Consider the following 8280-nt stretch of genomic DNA (forward strand, 5'->3'; position numbering starts at 1 on the left):
ATGTATACTCTATGAATCCTGTATGTTATACATCCCAGACAGACGAGCAGTTGTCAAGTACTGTAGGATAGAGAGTTTAGTGACATGCCTCCACTGAGGGTGGACTAAACTTCCTGAGAAATCTTCCAACGAATCTTACATCTGCGTTACCTGTTGTTAGTTTGATGTGGTCGTTCCACTTTAAAACTATTATTCAGCATATTGTTATATATTTTATTGATGGTACTGCTTCCAGTGATTGTCCTGTAATCGCGTAATCACAAAGTAAAGGGTGTTTCCGCTTATTAATTCCCAATTACATCTGTTTACGTGGAGCTTCAACCTCTGCAGACCTTACTGCATTTCGTTACAGTTTTCCAGCGTTGCAGCTTCTTTATATACAACATCATCTTCTGAAAGTATCACGGAATTTCCGACGTTATGTATTAGGTTACTTCTATACCTTTGCGGTACATCCGAAGTTATTTTTATGCCTAAAGATTACTCTGCGCTGAGAATGTATGCTGTGTACTGTTTGCTAGAAATTCTTCAGTCACATATCTGTTCTCATTTTCCGTGCGTTCTTATTATATTCATTGGGCGGAATTGCGGAATCGTATTGAAAACCTGCCTTAAGTCACGGAACACGGCATCAACCTATACGCGAGTAGGCTACCTTCTGTATTCTGGGTCTCGTGGACGAACAGAGTGAGAGGGGTTTCACACTATCGTTATATTTGGAACCTATCTTGATTCCTATTCACGGTGTCCATAAAAATCGTAATTCGCGAGAATGAAAATGTCTTCCAAAATTCCACAGTACACACATGAGAAATACAGGCCTTCAATTACGTGCGTCTGTTCGACGACCATTCTTGCTATCCTGTCAAGTCCTGTGGCCTTCCTCTGTTGAGCCATTTTCCTTCGGTATATGTCATTTTCTCGTTCGTACGACAATTTAATTGACAAACTGCAGTGAAATCTACCTCTGTTTTGCAAGAAGACATTTATTATTCAGGTTTCCTGTACGACTTCCTCCATTTGGATTCCATACTGGTCCTAGACAGACGGTTTCAGTCCGTTTCTGGTCTATACTAATAGTAAAACTGTAAAACTGTCGTGCCTGTCTGAACACGCTAATCTCCGTAACTACTTGATGAATTTTGATGGGATTGTCACAGGTGACTTCATCGTAGTTTGGGGTAAGACATTCACTTTATTTTATCAGAGTCGGAACACAGAAGAAAAGATGAATTTACTTGTATATCATACGTGGATTTACTGATTTCACTTTGTGTATTAAATCTTAACGACTCTGCTTTCTACTTCTCGGCAGGTTTTAATTACATTCTTTGCTAGGAATACCTGATTTATTAAGTTTTCATTGTGATTTGGGTGCCTGTTCATTACATTTTGTTTAAAAATAAAATTCCTAGATAACGGTCGAGTTTTGTTGAACACATTATACTGATAGCGGCGCGGTCTCAGGGATCCAATTAAGATCATTAGCTGAGACTACCTGCAACTCGAAAACGGAATATTTAACTCGCTCTTTGGAAACTCCGTCCCAAATCGAGGCAATACATATCACTGATCGAGAACGTCGCTCACAGAGGCTTAGATTTACTTCTCCAACGCGACATGATACAAGTGGAAATACTAACGGGAAGAGGCGCAAGCGGGCGAGTTTTTCTACTTACTCTCATTTATTCCTAACAGTTTATCAGTCCGCCTTAAACTTGTACAGTTCCAGGTGGGCTTATATTATGCCATGACCACAAACAAAACACATTGCCAGACACTGTGTGTGCATGTATGGAACTTACAAGGAACCCCTTGAGTGCGAAGTCGCAAAAGGCCAATAATGTATACGGCGTTCGATGCTCACATATTGTGTACCATACAGTCACAGTAACTGGCTGCTGATGGCAACAAAAGGCCGGCCGATGTGGCCGTGCGGTTCTAGGCGCTTCAGTCTGGAACCGCGTGACCGCTACGGTCGCAGGTTCGAATCCTGCCTCGGGCATGGATGTGTGTGATGTCCTTAGGTTAGTTAGGTTTAAGTAGTTCTAAGTTCTAGGGGACTGATGACCTTAGAAGTTAAGTCCCATAGTGCTCAGAGCCATTTTTGGCAACAAAATGGACATTGCATTACATCTGTGACAACAGTTTCAGAAGATGAGATTTCGTCAGAAAGGAAGCCAAGGAATTATGCAGAGTGAGAATGAAATAGCAGATAAAATATTAGCGTTTCTGCAAGCTGAGTAAGTGGGATGACTGGTGCCGTACACGCTCGACTCTGTCGGCAATGTACATGAGGCGTACAATAATGACGATACATCCTTAACAAGTGGAAGTGATACTGAAACAGGTGTCGAACGAAGTATTTCATCATCCTTGTCATACAGGAAGCCATAATTCCGGTCTCCAGTCAAACTTGGTAAAGGACAATCGTTGTCCAAGCAACGGGTACTAAACATAATTACGTACATTCAAAATCGTCCGCAGCATATTAAAATAACAATTATGAACAGATTACGAATAACTTCGCAGACATATGACCGCGCAGTGCATAAGAAAAACTGCAGGTAGGGGATGGCGCACCTAATACAAAAAGTGATGTTAGCGCTTTTCAATTATGCTCAATTTACGCGATATGCATGATGGTGACCTACTACATGATGCACATAAAACTGCCCACGATACAAGTTACAGAGATCTGAAGGTGAGCGGTAGATGGTTGCATAACATAAAACAGTGCTACAGAACTGAAAGACGTAAGGTAATGAAATTTCAAAGGAAGCGTCAGTTTGACGATGCATAGCAAGCTGCGGAGCCGGCCCAAAAATTTGTAGATCAGGTAAACAAATTTATCCCATCGCTCAATAAGGAATTTTTTATCAACAGTGACCAATCGAGGTTTGAGGGGCTGTACATATGAAAGGAACCTTCTAAATAAAAGGCATTAAGACAGTTCTGTCAAGACCCACTAACATCAATCTCTTAACGAATTCGTATACAGCTATGGCGACTGTTAATCTGGATGGTACACTGGCTGGAAAATTATTTATTGTGCTGCGAGAAGCAGGACGTGCTCAGCCCCCTACGATTCTTTTGTGTGTGATATTGCAGGGGCATAGGAAATATTTACGTCACAGGAAGCAAGAGTGAGAAAATGGGCGTAAGAGAATTACGACTATGGTATGAGCATTGCTTTTGGCCGATAGCTGGTCAAAATAACTAGCTATTGCTTTGCCGTTCATACCACCTACAACCACTGGCCAAATTCAGTATCTGGATGCTTTTTTCCTTGGCTATAGAACATAATATCGCACTATCTGAGCTACGCCTTAAAGGATGACCTGCTTTACGATAAGTTCCAAGAGAGTTTCTTTGGCATTCGGTTGCATGCTATCACATTCACTCTGTTCTCATCACCACGGCACACCAATAGAATTCAAAGTAAATGCATTTTTGAAGAGTAAGTACCTAGCTTCGATCTTGATGGTGCACACCTCTCTGATCACTGTGGCTCTTGTTTTTCCTTCGGTGCAAGTTAATGGGTTGTTTTGAACATTTCTTGAATGCTGTCGATGTCCATTTTGTGAAGCGTAATACATACATTCCCTAGACGGTTGATCTCTGCACCAACTTTCTGTCGCCCTCCTGTCGCACATGGTTATGCGTGATAAACACCGACATTTCGTACGGTTTAAGATCTGTTGATTTAGCATGGTAGTCTATGTGCGATGGAGTGACCAGTGAGTTCATCGAAACGGTCTACTGTCGTAGTTTAAGACCAGAAACTCCAGAGCATACTCATCATGAAGCTGTAGAAAAAGGTATTCGTCACCATTACAGAAACAATCAGAATCAGTGGGCCCCATTCAAACATCTCACAGGATCTTAGGTACATTCTACATGTTGCTTAATTTGGAAAGACAGCGCCTCCATTCATCTACAGTTTCGCTATAACTGGCTCACTGAAAATGCACAGCTAATGTAGCAACATGAGTAACAATATTTTGCGAGGTACTCTACTTCAGATCTGCACTGCATGCAGTTTCCGTCACCATGCTCGCTCGGAAACTACTCGAGAGGAATCTGCTTTCTCTGACAGCTGTTCTAATGGTAAGTGTGTAGTGCTGACAGACTGATGAGGAGAGCAATATCTGTCGACACTCGACGTGGATTTTTGATACGTGGTCCCTGGTGGGACAATACTAATTTCCAGTTAGGAAATACAACAGTCGCTGCATAACATTCGATAACTGGATAATTATCATAAGTTTATTATAGTTTAGTTGATAACGGGCAAAACACTTCACGGTGTAAGAACTGTGACAGTTAAATTTCTAGATAAAATGGGGTTTCGAGGCGACCACGTAGTCGTAAAGTATAGTGAAGCCAAATTAAAAATAACTATACTTAGATTAAACAACATGCGTCTAAATTATTACCACAGTATATGTTAACAATAAAAATGTACTGGCCTCTTCAGGAAGATACCTCGGTAAAAACTAAGAAAATAATCAGTAGCTTAATAACAGAACACGTGTCCCATTTCCAGTAATTAATGGGTTGTGGGTTGATGCGTAAGTTCGTGGCGTTTTCCCGTGAGTTTAATTAATGCAACAGATACACATAACACAGACTTCAGTCATCAATAATACACTCTTCTTTGATATTTACAACGGTCTGCCTACGCTGGAGTAGCTTGTCGATTCCGCCATTGTATCATGTGGTTTTGACGCAAAGTACTCGTCGTGCCATGTTCGGAAAGCATTTTCATCCGGAAGAAAGTTCCTTGAAGGTTCTTCGATAGAGAGTGGAAAATCTGAAACACTGTGGGTGCAGTATCAGGTGAATAAGGTGGGTGCGGAACAACTACCCAAACCCCATTCCAGTATAGTGTTTTTTGTCAGTCTAACAGAATGCGGGCGGGGGTTATCGTGCGGTAACATCACTTACCGTGGTATTGCTGGTCATCGGTCTTGGACTGCACCTGCAAGACATCTTACTTGTTGGCAATTAATGCCAGCAGTGACAGTTTCAACTCGGAGAAGCAATTCGTCGTACGCCACTCCGTCGCTGTTCCAAGAGACACATAACTTTCCTTTTGTGGATGCAAGCAGTCTTTGAACGCGGAGTTGTTACTTTCTTTAGGCTCAAACATTCCTTACATTTTATTATGTTAGCATAAAGACACCATATCTTGTTACCAGAAACGATAGAGTATAGAAATGGTCATTGTTGTTCAAGAGCGAATTGCTGACGAGCAAGCAGAGATAGGCACATGGCCACGGGCTGTTATTTCTGATTGTGGCTTAAAGCATGTATTACAAATGCACTTTACTTTTGAACCTTGCCCACTGCATGCAAATGTAGCACAGTGTTGGAGTGAACACAGTTCATCAACCTGCCAGCTCTTGTGTACAATGACATGGATCATTGTGGATTAATGCGTTTAAACGATCTTCATCAAACCCCAAAGGTCTTCCTGAACATGGAGAGCCACTAATGTCAAAACGAAAACGAGAAAACCATTTTCCTTTCGTGCCCTGTCCACTGGAATTATTCCCATACAAATAGCAAATATTTCTGTTTGTCCCCGCTGCTGTCACCATTCCATTGAACTCAAACAGATGAACATGTCGAGTATGATCCGATTTCTCCATTTTCTAGCGACGACAGTTCCGCACATTATCTTCAAATGACGAAACGACAACATGAAACCTCAAACAGCAACTCGACAAATAAACTCATAGCAACCAACCTAATAGGATGTGACATTACTTTCAAAGAAGACGATGGCATAAATGAGAAAATTAACGCGTATCAACAAATCTGTCGCACGATAAGAACCCTAAAAGGTAAAACATGAAGGGTAACCCAAATAAAATCTAATGCAGTCACGCCCTACTGACAGTAGTATGTGGAGCAAAAACTATAACATCGCGGTCAAAATACATAAGATAACTTGAAACATCAAATGGCTCTGAGCACTATGGGACTTAACTGCTGAGGTCATCAGTCCCCTTGAACTTAGAACTGCTTAAACCTAACTAACCTAAGGACATCACACACATCCATGACCGAGGCAGGATTCGAACCAGTGACCGTAGCGGTCGCGTGGTTCCAGACTGTTGCGCCTAGAACCCATTGGCCACTCCGGCCGGCTTGAAACATCAGAAACGAAATACGTGAGATCTGTTAAGTGCCGAAAAAGACAAGACAAAATGAGAAATTCAGAAACAAGGAAAGAATTAGCGATGTAGCCAAGAAATAATAAAAAATTGAACGAAATTAGGATTGGAAAGAACATGTTTTGCGTATGTCATCAAAGAGAATCTCTCGACAAGCGATGGAAGAAGGTGCGTAGGAAGGGCAAGGAAGAGATGGAACAGGCCATAAGGTCCTATGCTGGATTGGCAGAAGAAGAAGAGGAAGAAGAAGAAGAAGAGCAAGAAATTTGATAAAACAAACTTCAACCAATATTTTTGAGAGTCTGTTATCCTTACGTTGTAAACTCAAAGCTGAAATTGGAATCTATTGTCAAAAATGTCTGTTGTGAATCTAGACGGGTAGATGAGAGAACAGAAACGTTGAGAGGAACTTTTATAGAAAACACAAACTATTTAAAAGATGCGCAAAATCCTCGACTTTCAGGATAGACAATGAAATTTTGCGCTATGCTTTACACGAGATTAACACATTTACTGTTACGTTCCTTGATTGGTATGTGTTTAACTTCTTAATTATGGATTTTAAAGCTGTATTTAAGAAAATGAATGTATCTTTTCTCAGAAACTATTTAAGAGATTCCTGTGCGATTTTGTTTCTTTAATCACATTGCACATACAACGCTTCTCTTATGAAGGTTTTTGAACTTATCAAATAGGAGAATATTTTCATATTTTTAAATTATAATATATTGAGCATAATACAAAATTCTTGAAAAATGACAAGCACATTTCCCGATATCTCAGCAGTAAATTTGGTTCATGGTATAAAATTTATTATGTTTACATAACAGTTTTAGAAAGTTTCAAAATTCTGTCCTTCACAGACACTGAGAGAAGGGAATATAAACATAATTTTCAAGATACGCAATTTTGAAGTTCAACCTAATGCTCTTTGTTACGTCACCTCTTCAGGAGGTTGCTAATTTATACTCAGGGTCCTCTTTCTCTTCGAGGCTTCTCTTCTAGTTTCTTGTTTCCTTCCTTCTGTCTTTCACTCGGTCTTCAACTGACTTTTAAGCTGCAGAGAATCGCTATACATCTATATTCCTCAGGATGTCTTGAGTGAAATTCGCTGTCTTAAAGGCCATTACTCCCTACGTTAGTTACCACCATTAAATATAAGAACTGAATCACAAATTGAATTCTGAGAAATAAGCGCGCCGCCAGTTACGCCTCCGTCTTTCCTACAGCCGCTACTGCGGCACTTCGACGCTGCCACGAACGATTACGCATCTGCCACTGAGATGCAAGCATCCCCTCTCAGGAGCTCCTTCGCTGGTTGTACTTAAGTTCGAACATTCACGCCCTGAGCACATTTTGTGTGCTTGCTAATTGAATAACATTTACAGACTTTCATAGTGGGCAGGACTTTTGACCTACTGAATAGCCAATATATGGAATACTGATCTGTAAATCTGCGATATCTGTACATGTTTCGACATTCAGAGCTACTGTTAGTAACTGACACTGCAACTACAGCAATAAGTTTCTGTATTACTTTCACTATTATATAATAAGAATAATAGTAATTCCAAAGAAAGCAGGTGCTGACAGGTGTTAAAATTACCGAACTATCAGTTTTATAAGTCACGGCTGCCAAATGCTAACACGAATTCTTTGCAGAAGAAAGGAAAACCTGGTAGAAGCCGACCGCGGGATGGACGGACCAGTTTGGATTCCGGAGGAATGTAGGAACACGCGAGGCAATGGTGACCCTACGACTTCTCATTCAAGACAGGTTAAGGAATGACAAGCCTACGTTTGTAGCATTTGTAGAGTTAGAGAAAGTGTTGATAATGGTGACTGGAATAATGGTTTTCAAATTCTAAAGGTTTCACAGGTAAAATACAGGCATTCAAAGGCTATTTACAATTCGTAAAAAACCATGGTAGTTACAAGAGTCGAGAGGAAGTAGTGGTTGAGAAGGGAGGAGACACGGTTGTAGCCTAACCCCAATGTTATTCAATCTGTATATTGAGCAAGCAGTGAACGAAACAAAAAAAGTTAGGAGTAGGAATTAAAGTCCACGGATAAGAATTAAAAACTCTGATGTTTG

Source organism: Schistocerca cancellata, chromosome 8 (assembly GCF_023864275.1).
Source record: "Schistocerca cancellata isolate TAMUIC-IGC-003103 chromosome 8, iqSchCanc2.1, whole genome shotgun sequence".
Lineage (NCBI taxonomy): Eukaryota > Metazoa > Arthropoda > Insecta > Orthoptera > Acrididae > Schistocerca > Schistocerca cancellata.